The sequence below is a fragment of the Lepidochelys olivacea genome (genome assembly GCF_965140295.1).
Source record: "Lepidochelys olivacea isolate rLepOli2 genome assembly, chromosome: 23".
NCBI classification, from domain to species: domain Eukaryota; kingdom Metazoa; phylum Chordata; order Testudines; family Cheloniidae; genus Lepidochelys; species Lepidochelys olivacea.
The window spans coordinates 3710256-3721431 of NC_140433.1; the positions used below are offsets into that span (position 1 = coordinate 3710256).

Sequence of the window (11176 nt, forward strand, 5' to 3'; positions counted from 1 at the left end):
GGTCGCCTCATCAGATAAACACATTGTGAAACCGAATCATTGGGTAAAAGAAGAAAGAATAGTTCGTGTTTATTAGGTGTGTTACGGCAGCACCTGGGAGCCCCAGACAGGCACGAAAAATGCTCCAAAAACCTGCTCCCCGCTCCTGGCCGTGGGATTGGAGGAGGAGGATCAGAATAACAGACCCATCTAGCCTGGCGTCCCGTCCCCCCTGCTCTGCTTCAGCCCAACGGGCCCATCTAGCCCCGTGTCCCATTCCCCCTGCTCTGCGTCAGCCCAACGGGCCCATCTAACCTGATCTTGGTGGGGTCTGTGCAGCGCCTGGCACAATGGAGGGCCCTTCTCCGTCAGGGCCCCCAGCTGCCACCATAATGGAACTAACCGATCGGGGCCCATCCCTGCTCCCCTTAGCTGGCTTCCCACCTCCCTGCCAACTTGGGCTGCCTTCAAAGGGTGTCATTTGTCTCTCTTATCCACCCAGCTCTTCCCAGCCCCAAATTCCTCCCGTGACTGGGTGGGTGGGAGCTGAACCTAGCTGCCACCACCGGTTTACCCTGCCGATCTGTTGCAGATCCTGTTTGGGAGCTCCGTACCCTGTCTGTGCGCTCTGTCCCAGGGCCTGATGCTGGTGTATGGTGGGGGGGCGGAGGAATTGGTTTTCAGGGTGGGGGCCAGGGGAAGGAGAAGATTGAGGAAGCGCGTTAATCATGGATTGGTCACTCGGCAATGATAGAGAAACAAAAGAACTTTTTAATGACATGTTGTATCCCCAGCACTTGAGTGAACAGAACTGTGGCCGATTCCTGAGTTGTGGGGGCGGCTCTGGCCCCTGTCAGAGCCACGATCATGAGAAAAAGCTAGCAGCAAAAGGGGACCCCCAGCTTCCAGCAGCGACACCTGAGAAGAGCAGCTGCCCTACCCCCAGGGGGGCAAAGATTAATTATGCAAAGAGTCCTTTATGCAGCCCTGGGGGGAACAGAGCCCCCCGCCCCTGAGATTTCCAACCCCTAAAGAGGGTCTTCCCACCTGGTGTGGAGCACAACCCTCCACCATGTCTGGGGGGATCAGGGGCGTGGCTGGAGCGCAGAGACCCATTCAGAGCAGCCCCAAGGTTGCTCTATCCCAGTGTTTCTCAACCCTTTTGATACCCGGGACCGGTTTGCTGCCCTCCTAAACTGCGGCAGGCGGATCTCAGGGACCGGTGCCGGTGCATAGACCGGCCGCGGAGAAACATAGCTGACCCCGGCCCAGAATGGGCGGGGAAGAGCACCAACGGGGGCTAAAAGCCACCTGCGCCCCATTCTGCCACCAAGCACAGGGATGGGGGCGTGTGGGGCTGAGAACTGGGCCCAGGGTCCATCCTGGTGGACTCGGGGAATCTCCCGGTATTGGCACTGGGGGAGGGACAGAATGCCAGCTGGGTTCCACGCAGCAGGAGTGGTCCGGGCAGCGGGAGGGTCTCGGGGGCGGGAAGCGAGCGAGGACGGGACGATCAGAGCTTCACCCCACCCCGCTGGGCCGCCCCCCCGGCTCTCGCGTCAGGCAGCTCCGGGAGCTGCAGCAGGACGGTCCGGGGAGGGGCGGCCGGCCCCAGCCCGCGTCGCGCTCAGGTGTCCTTGCGGGGTGCGACGTGGGCGGCCGGGGGGCTGGGCTCCTCCAGCCGCAGCCGCAGGGTGTTCCCGATGACCAGCTTCTCCAGCACCAGGGAGCCCAGGAACCAGAAGAGGGCGTACTCCAGCGTCACCAGCCCCATGAGGTGGTAGCGGAAATGGCTGTAGTCCCAGGGGCAGGCATCGAACCGGCGCAGGAGGTAGCCGGTGGCGAACTCCCACAGGTAGATCCAGAGGGTGTAACACAGGCAGCGGCTCAGCAGGGGGCAGCGGTCCCGCAGCAGCAGGTACATCCGCTCCAGCACCAGGCTGGACGTGCCGTAGATGAACAGGGCCCAGACGCTGGTGACGCCCGGGAACTTCCAGTCCCGCTCGGCCACGAAGGCCCAGGTGGCCGTGAACATCACCTCGCAGAAGTACCCGTGGATGGCGTAGATGTACCAGCGGGTCAGGGGGCTCAGGGGCTCGGCCCGGCCGCCCATGGCGCAGGATCTGCGGGGCGGTGGCACATGGAGGGGGGGGCACGTTAGTGGGGCGGGCAAATAAGAGGAGCGCTGCATAAGGGACGTCCCGTCGAGTGTATGGGCTGGAGGGGCTTGGATCCTAGGGAACCTACACGGAACCGGAGTGCTCCAGAGACAGTGAGTGGGAGCTAGGAGTTAGAGCAGGGCAGGGGGAGGGGCGTTCAGGACTCCTGGGTTCCGTTCCCAGCTCTCAGGGGGGAAGAGGGTCCTAATGGTTAGAGCAGAGGGCTTGAGAGCCAGGACTCCTGGGTTCTATCCGCAGCTCTGGGAGGGGCATGGGGTCTAGTGATTAGAGCAGGGGGGCTGGGAGTCAGGACTCCTGGGTTCTAATCTCCACTCCAGAAGGGGAGGGGGGTTGTGTTCCCGGTTGTAGGAAGGGAATAGGGTGGCTAGTGAGTGGGACGGGGTGCCAGCACTCCCAGGCCTGGCAAGGGAGTGGGGTCTAGTAGCTAGAGCCGATAACCTCATCATCTGGATTCCTAGGTCCAATTCTCAGCTCCGCCACTGACACCCTGGGCATGTCCCTTCCATGCGCCCTGCCTTGGTTTCCCCAGCGGTAAAACGAGGGTGGCAGCACGGTGCTATCATCGTGCCGAGCCTTGGCTAGCCGCCCTGGCAAAGAGCGCTGGGTGGCTGGCGTTCGAGCCTGCCACACTGCTTCCAGCCTCGCCTGACTTCCACGCCACTCTTAGCTGGCCCGTTTGGCGACAAGATTTGCCATGCGCAGTCTCAGGCTGCTAGCAAAAGTGGGGGGGAGAGGGGGAAGCTGTTGCAAGCAAAATAGATTTGGCGCAAGAAAAGGGTTAAAGCAACACCCCAGCTTGACAGCTGTGTGGGCAGGGTACCAGGGCTGTGCCCACCTCAGCAGGGGGTTAGTTGGGGTAGGGATGTGGGTGATGCTTCCTGGGGGTACCCAAGCTTGCAAGGCACTTCGCTACCCTCTGGCATCAGCAGGAGGAAGCTGAGGTCAGTCCTCGACAGCTACCAGCGTCTGCACACAAGCGGTGCCTTCCGGCCTTGCTCTCCCTTTGCAGGTTCATCATCGTCAAACTCCAACATCCCCCCGCCACTCCCAAGTCCTCTGGGCACCTCCCTAAATCGCCCAGCCCCTGGTTTACTCACCAAATTCCCAACTCTAAAGGCAGAGGACACCCCCACCGTCCCCGTTCCGCCTTGGACCAGGGCTCCGCTCCACCGGCACTTAGATTTGGTTGTCGAGAAAGCAAGGATCCGTTTATTCCCCAAGGAGCAGAGATTCAAAGGGCAGCCAGCAGAAAGGGAAACAAAACGGGAAAACACAGAAAAAAATAAATCACTCACAACACACATCCTAGACCCCACCTACCCTGTGATCTAGACATCAGCTGCCCCGAAGGGCTCGTCCACACCTGGAACACTACAGCTGCCCGCCGTGTAGACACAGCTGACGCCGATGCCAGAATTCTTAGCACTGTCTACACCAGGGGTTAGGTCGCCTTAACTAGATAGCTCGGGGGGGGGAGGTGCGCGTGTGTGTGTGTGTATTTTTCACACCCATGAGGAGCGCAGCTGGCTCGATGTACTTTTCTCGTGTAGACCAGCCCATCCACACGTCCACTGTGAGACCCAGACTCTGAATCCTTCCCTGGCGGAGGGCAAGGGGGCAGGGCGCTCGTTTCATGAATGGAGGATCACCGCCATGCGCGGCTTCGGCCATGCCCCTGCTCCGCCCCCTATGGGCTCTGGGGGGCAGAGAATAGCCACACACAGCGCGGTGTGCTCCGGCCAGGCCCCTGCTCCGCCCCAGCCCCTGTGGCCCTTATACCCCTTCCACACCAGCCTGGGGAGCTGCTGAGGGGCCCGTTCCCACCCCACTGCAGGGCCGAGGCGGGGTCTGAGTGTGAGCAGGAATCAGGCCCATTGACTTCAACCAAGATCAGGGAGCCAGAGCGTCTCAGCAGCGAGAGAGAGCGGAGGAGCAAAAACGGGGTCTTCCCCCCTTCCCCTGTCCGCGAGACACATCCCCAGCGGGGCTGGCCCTGGCAGCACCATACACAATAACAAAATCTCCGGACGTGGCTTACTGCTTAACTGCCTGGAACCTGAACCCAATTCCAATTGTTTGTTCTGCCGGGCGGGTGGATCTGCCCAAGTGACCAGGTGACTCACGGTGCCCAGCATCCCCTAAATACACTGGATTAGCTGGTAATCTCGGGAGGCCCAGAGTGAGCCGAAAGAGACAATCTTCGCCCCCAGCAAAATCCTGAGAGGGTGTGCGTTTTAATTACCTCCCTGGCTAATCACCACCTGGAATTCTGTCAGGGTGTGTGCAACAGAGGCACAAAAGGGGTATTTCACTGGGAGCACTCAAAGGTCCACCCATCATTGTGGCATCCGGGCGCACGGTCATTTGCCTCATCCTAACTCCGGCAGTCGCACAGTCAGTCGTGGCACAGCCTGGCCGGACACAGCCCCCTGACCCGTTGTGCCCCCTTCCGCCTGGCCGGGCACAGCCCCCTGCCCCTTTGTGCCCCCTTCCGCCTGAGAGGTGGCAGGGGAAAACCCAGCTTCTCCAACAGATGCCAAAGGAGCTCCTGGAGTTTAAAGGTCGGATTGGCGAGTCTGACTCCTGGGTAATCCCTTGATTTGAAGCCATCAAGAGAAGGAAAACCCACCACTGCCCTGGGGAGCTGGTTCCCTTGGTTAGTCCCCTGCAGGGTTAAAAAAATCGGGGCCTGGTTTCCAGTTTGAATTTGTCCAGCTTTAAACTTCTTATTCGGCCTTTCTCCTCTAAATTAAACATCCCAGTAGTACCTGGTATCTTCTTCCTCCGAAGGTCTTAGACCAGTGGTTCTCCACCCATTTACCATTGCGGGCTGCCCATACAGCTCTCTCTGTGTTATGTGGGCTGCATCCATACAATATATACACTGCCTTATGGCCCTGAGGATGGCCCATGGGCTGCAGCTGTGTGTTGATTCCAACCCTGATATTCTAGGATTCTATGATTCCGTTCACACCCAAATCAGTCTGATTTGGATCAGCAAGCACACGGGGACCCATGTCCTAGGACCCTGCTGGGGATGGTGGGGGTCAGAGCCCAGGTCCTGCTTAGACGTGGATCCAAGCCCTTATTTTGCACTGTGGACACGAGCCGCAGCCCCGCGGCAGAAGGGCTGCATAGCGCCGTACAGATGAGTTACAACGGCCGTGAGATCCCGGGTCCAACGTCCGTAAACAACGCAGTGCGGATGCTCACAAGTGGGCTTGGAAAACACCAAGTCCACAAGCCCTGGTCCCACAGATCCAGGTTTACAGTGCCGTGTAGACGGACCTTGATGAGCTCTTTAATATATCCACAGCACACAGCTCCGCATGGGAGCCGCAGGCGTGGGAGGCAGCTCCAGATTTTCTGCCGGTCTCCTTTGCCTTTTGGTAGGTCGGCCACAGCTCCTACCCCTTCGCCCAGCACCCTGGCTTCCTGCATCTCCTTTGCAAGACCCAAATAAACATGCAGTTACCCCATAGCCGGGCTTCCGCGGTCCAATCTAGGACTTTCCGGGCCGAGTTTAGCTGTAGTGTTAGGTGGAGCCAGACCTGTCTGGTTGCAAAGGCGGGCTAGCGAGAAGACCAGCGTATTCAAAAGACGCTGGGGATTTGGGGGGGGGGGGCAGGTTGGGCAGCAGTGTCAGAGTTTTTCACACCGCTGAGTGACGTTGTTAAGCCGACCTAATTTCTTAGCAGAGACCCGGCCTGAGTGTGGACTCGACACAAAGACGCGCCGAAACAAGACAAGCCTGACCGGTTAAACTTCGTAGTGCAGACTAAGGCTCTCGCTCCAAAAGGCCTTTTCTCCAGCCCTCAGATAACTTTTGTGGCTCTTCACCCTCAACAAGGCAGCAACATCCTTTTAGAAATGCACACACCAGAACTGGACGTGGGGTTTCAGTATAGTTCTCAAGCAAAGCCGGAGACCCAGGTGAAAATCACTTCCTTGCTCTCAGCCGCTACTCCCCTGTGTATATATCTAAGGACCAAGTCCTATTTGTCCCAGGGTCATGCTGGGAGCTCACGTTGGCTTGTTCGTCCACTAGGAATCCAAAATACTATGCTGGAAAGCTGGTGGGGGGCAGGAGGTGTTAAATGAATCTTGGAGTCACAGCATCTTCCAAGCCGCTTTCCTCCCCAAAGGAGAAAGATTCCAGCATCCAAATGCCATTCTGCCTTCTTAAAATCCCCACCCCCTCTACGAAGGTCCAGTGAGCATGTGTTTCTTCTGCACATCACACCTTAAAGCCTTGCACGGCTTCACCACCCATCAGCTGCCATGCTCCGCTCCAGAGGTGGAAGCATTCTGTTGAATCATGAGGCTTGGCGTCCTGGGCCCTGGCAGAACAGCTTGTTCGTAAGTTCACCCGTCACCCCGAAATCTTCCAAGCTTGATCTCCGTCTGCAGGGGAATATTCCATGTTTTCCTTTTGATCCAAATCCCACCGCTGAGTTACGGAAGAGCCAGCATTTCACCCCGTCAGGTAAAAAATTCTCCAAATACTGTTTTTTCCCCCTGTAAAAGGGATCAATGAGAAGCTTGGTTTGGAGGCTGGGAGATGGAGGCCGGGGGGGGCAGGAGGGACGGGGGAGGAAGGTTTAAAGGGACAGTGGTGGTGTGGAAAGAATTAATTATATTACAGGAGTGCTTGGGGCTCTAATCAAAATCAGGGTCCCACCATGCTACCTGCTGTACATATACACAGAACAAGAGACAGCCCTCGAGGAACGGCTAAATAAAAGCGGGATTATTCTCCCCATTTTACAGATGGGAAAACTGAGGCACCATACAGGCCCAGAGGAAAGGGAGGCCAAAAGCAAACATGGCCCCTTTAAGAAGCCCTCCCAGCAGGCAGACTTCCTAGCTCTCTTTGTATTCTAGGCGGTAGGCGGGCTCTCTCCTTTCCATAGATTCACAGATTCCAAGGCCAGCCTGACCCCCTCCCTTCCTCTGCTTCCTTGTCCCGTTTCTCTAGCCCACTGCCAAGAGCAGGATGTACCTGGAGTGCACGCGGCCGTCTCAGCTCCAAGCACTCATCGTGGCGCGCACAGGAAATAACTTGCCCAAGGCGTCAGGTTGGGACTAGAAACCAGAGCTTCCGAATCCGAGGCTAGTGACTCAGCCATGAAGCATCTTCCTCGCTGAGGCTCTCCAAAGCAGGCCGCGCTTTCCTTAAGCGGCTGGTAACGCCGGGCACCTGAGCTTTTGGGCAAACCCAGTTTTCAGAAGCACTGAGCACCCCCTTCCCACACACACTCCAGCAGCAGCTCGGCATCTCGGGACACCCACCGCCTGGCAGGCACCCAAAACTCAAGGCATCGCAATGTTAGCCCAGTGACTGGATTTCCCACTCCTTTGTAGCATCTTTCCACTTGTCATCACGGCCCAGGTCCCCATTCACAGGACAAACGGACCAACAGTCCCTGCCCCAAGGAGCTGACGGTCGGTCTTATTACTGGATACATGGTTTCAAATGGGAATTAAGCGGCTTCCAGTGGGGATTAATTAACGTGGGTGAGGCGCCAGGGAAACTTATGTGTCTGGGCGCAAGGTAGCTTATCCTGGGAAAACTCAAGGGAGCAATTTTTAGATTAAAATTGGACTTTTTTCCCAAAAAGAGCTGCCCTCATTGAAACAGGAATTGCTTTGGGGAAGTACCCCAGCCTGGGTTATACCATAGGCTGGGCAGAATTCCATTTTTATTTCTTGTATAATTTCAACAGATAACATTGGTGGTTATTTTAAAGCCTTTTTTCAATTGTTATCAATTTAAATGTTCACAGGTTTGGGAAATTACAGGGAGAGGAGATCAGACAATGGGGTGAGGAGCAGGAGGATGGTCCATCAATGGCTATTAGCCAGGATGGGCAGGGACGGTGTCCCTCGCCTCTGTTTGCCAGAAGCCGGGAATGGGCGACAGGGGATGGATCACTAGATGATGACCTGTTCTGTTCATTCCCTCTGGGGCTCCTGGCGTTGGCCACTGTTGGAAGACAGGACGCTGGGCTAGATGGACCCTTGCTCTGACCCAGTGTGGCTGTTCTTATGGCAGGCAAGACTTATTTAATGACAGCAGAAGTTGAGATTCAAAAAGTTAAAAGCTTTACGTGCATTAAAACACCAGCTGTCAACATCACATGCCCCAAACACTCTCCGTTCTCACACAGCATTCTCTCTTTGCCACCCTGTCCATTTCGGCTGTGAGTGCAAGAAATATTTTCTCATCGGTTTGGGCGTGTGCGGCGAAATCGACCTGCACCGATGTTTGCCAATAAAAATCGCGAATCCTTCCACGCCTTGTTAGACACAAGGTCAGACCAGAGGATCACAGCCATCCCTTCTGGCCTCGGAAATTTGAAAATACCAGCCAGCCTGAATGAAAGGCTTAAAATCTTTTTATGTTTCATTATGGGTGGGGCATGCAGAGAGGATCAAAATGCCCCCTTCCCATCTCACAGCTGCTATAGGGGTTAGTTAAGCCTGATCAAACCCATTCTCCTGATGGGGAAACCGAGGCACAGAACAGGAAAGGGACTTATAATGGCTCAGAGAGGCAGGCTGGAAATTGAGAGCACGTCAGACGAAAGGGCCTTTTGAAAGGCTGCGGGGGAGGGATATTAGGAATCGCACATGGTCTAGCAAAACGTCTGAGCCCTGCAGGAAACGTAACTCAAGGATCATTGATTTTGCTGTGCCCTGAGCAGGAAAAAGGGTGTTAAAGTAGGGTGACCAGATGTCCCGTTTTTAAAGGGACAGTCCCGTTTTTGGGGACTTTTGCTTATATAGGCACCTATTACCCCCCACCCCCTGCCCCGTTTTTCCAGTTGCGATCTGGTCACCCTATGTTAAAGGAGAGAAATCACAGCACTGCAGGGTGCCTTCAGGAGAAGTCAAGCTGCTCCTATAGGATGGCTGGGTAGGAGAAGCCCAGGGCTCGGAGACAGGACTCCGGGGTTCCATTCCCACTTCTGGACAGGGAGAGCATTTAGTATTAACAGCAAGAGGGGCCGGTGTCAGGATTACTGGGTTCTATCCCTAGCTTTACCTTGAACTCAGTATGTGGCTCTGGGGAAGTCATGTCACCTCTCTCTCTTTCTGCCTCAGTTTCCCCCTCTGTACATTACAGGTACTCCTTCCCCTCACCCCCTGCTGGTAGGCCACACTTGTTAGCATCCGTTTAGCACTTTGGGGCTCCCTGACGGCAAGTGCTGGGAGGGCGGATTAACGCCAGCAGCTACGCGGCCCTATACTAGCAAGGAATTCGGGCACTTCTCTCCACTCCACCTGGACATGCCTCCGGCCCAGCCATACGAGAGGGCAGTCTCCCGACAGCTCAGTTGTGCTGCTCCCGTCTTGGCTTTGCTGGGCGCGATGCCTCGGGGGCCTCCAACTCCCAGCCCGCGTCTCACAGCAGGGGCAAGGATGGCGCCCCATGCTAGATCCTGCCTCTGGGCGAGAGGGAAGCTCTGTCCTTCAGAGCCCTTTCAGCGCTTGTCTCCTCTGCTGAGACAGCTGTTGAGGGGCCGGGCGGTGCCCACGCAGCAGGGGGTCAGGACTCTCGGAGCTGGATGGAGAGCCCTCCAATTCATCGCATGAGGAGCCATGGAAACAGCTGTCAGTCTGGGGCTGGGATCGAAGCTGGCCCGCTCTAGAGGGGAAAGGCCCCATCCCTCATTAGCCAGCCAGTCCTCTGCTCCAGGGTTGGGTCAGAGCCGACAGCCTCTGGAGGGGAAAGGCCCCATGTCTTCTTCTGATCCCAGCCCAGATGAGCTCAGCTGGCTGGCTCTGAGAGTGGGGGAAGGTGTGGGGTGGCAATGGATACCAAGGCCAGAATTTCTTAGGGCATGGGCACAGGAGAGGTGCCCAGAGAAAGTCCAGCCACCAGACTCAGACCCATGAGCAAGGAACTGACACTTTGGAAGCAAGAGAAGGAAGAGATCCCACCACTCGTCCTTCACATTCAGGTGTGTGCTGTAACTTTGCCACCAGCGCCAGCCCGGCTTGAGTTGTTTGTCTGGCAGAGGGGAGGGTTGGGCCCAGGTGAAAGCCAACCAAGTCTCCCCTTCTGCCCCGCCTTGCGTTCTCTGGCTCTCAAGACTTTTCTCTAGCGGCCTCTGATTCTGGCTACCTCGGTTTTGAGGGGGCGCTGAGCAGCCACCCCCTTCAGTGGGTGTCCTTGGGGGCTCAGTGCCCAAGATGGGCAGCTCGAATCATCGACCCGCTCTGGGAAGCTTTGGCCCAAAGGAGCATCCAAGCCGGGGAGTGGATTTTCCCTTCTAACGTCCCTTTTCTCGGGGGGGACCTCGCAGCACTTGGCAAAGAGCAGTTCGCATCGCAGATGCCCACCGAGGAGGGCAGCATGAGCAGATTTACAGATAGGGAAACTGAGGCACAAAAAGGGGTATTTCACTGGGAGCACTCAAAGGTCCACCCATCATTGTGGCATCCGGGTGCACGGTAATTTGCCTCATCCTAACTCCTGCGGTCGCACAGTCAGTCGTGGCATAGCCTGGCTGGGCACAGCCCCCTGCCCCTTTGTGCCCCCTTCCGCCTGGCCGGGCACAGCCCCCTGCCCCGTTGTGCCCCCTTCCGCCTGGCCGGGCACAGCCCCCTGCCCCGTTGTGCCCCCTTCCGCCTGGCCGGGCACAGCCCCCTGCCCCGTTGTGCCCCCTTCCGCCTGGCGGGGCACAGCCCTGCTCACCGTGCCCGGTGCCTGGCTGGCGCGCGGTGGGGTCCGTCTCAGCTCCCTGCCGCTCACCTGCCAGCACGCGCTTGCCGCTTTAAGAGACTCCACACCGGCCGGCTCGGCGTCATCGCTAAGCCCCGCCCAGGGCCTCCCCGCCTCCGCCGCCATCTTGGGAGAGGCAAGTGGGGCAGCCCTGAGCGCAGAGGCCCTTGGCTCGGCGGGGAGCGGGAGTGTATGTGCGCGCACGCGCGCGTGCTGGGTCTGCGCCTGCGCCTGCGCCTCGTCTGTCCGCTCGGCCCCCCCCCTTCTCTGTCTTCTCGTCCCGTCT

General features: G+C 57.5%; 1 pseudogene across 3 annotated transcripts; it reads right to left on the minus strand.

The window, feature by feature from the left end:
• Positions 1-727: 727 nt before the first annotated feature.
• On the minus strand, positions 728-10930 carry LOC311511645 (transmembrane protein 229B pseudogene; annotated as a pseudogene). 3 transcript variants are annotated; one of them, XR_014714621.1, is made up of 3 exons: positions 10864-10930; positions 3257-3334; positions 728-2102 (listed from the first exon to the last, which is right to left on the minus strand). The product of XR_014714621.1 is annotated as a transmembrane protein 229B pseudogene (transcript). The 3 variants fall into 3 exon arrangements; XR_014714622.1 differs by lacking the exon at positions 10864-10930 and adding an exon at positions 7162-7851; XR_014714623.1 differs by lacking the exon at positions 10864-10930 and adding an exon at positions 4928-5798.
• Positions 10931-11176: the final 246 nt, after the last annotated feature.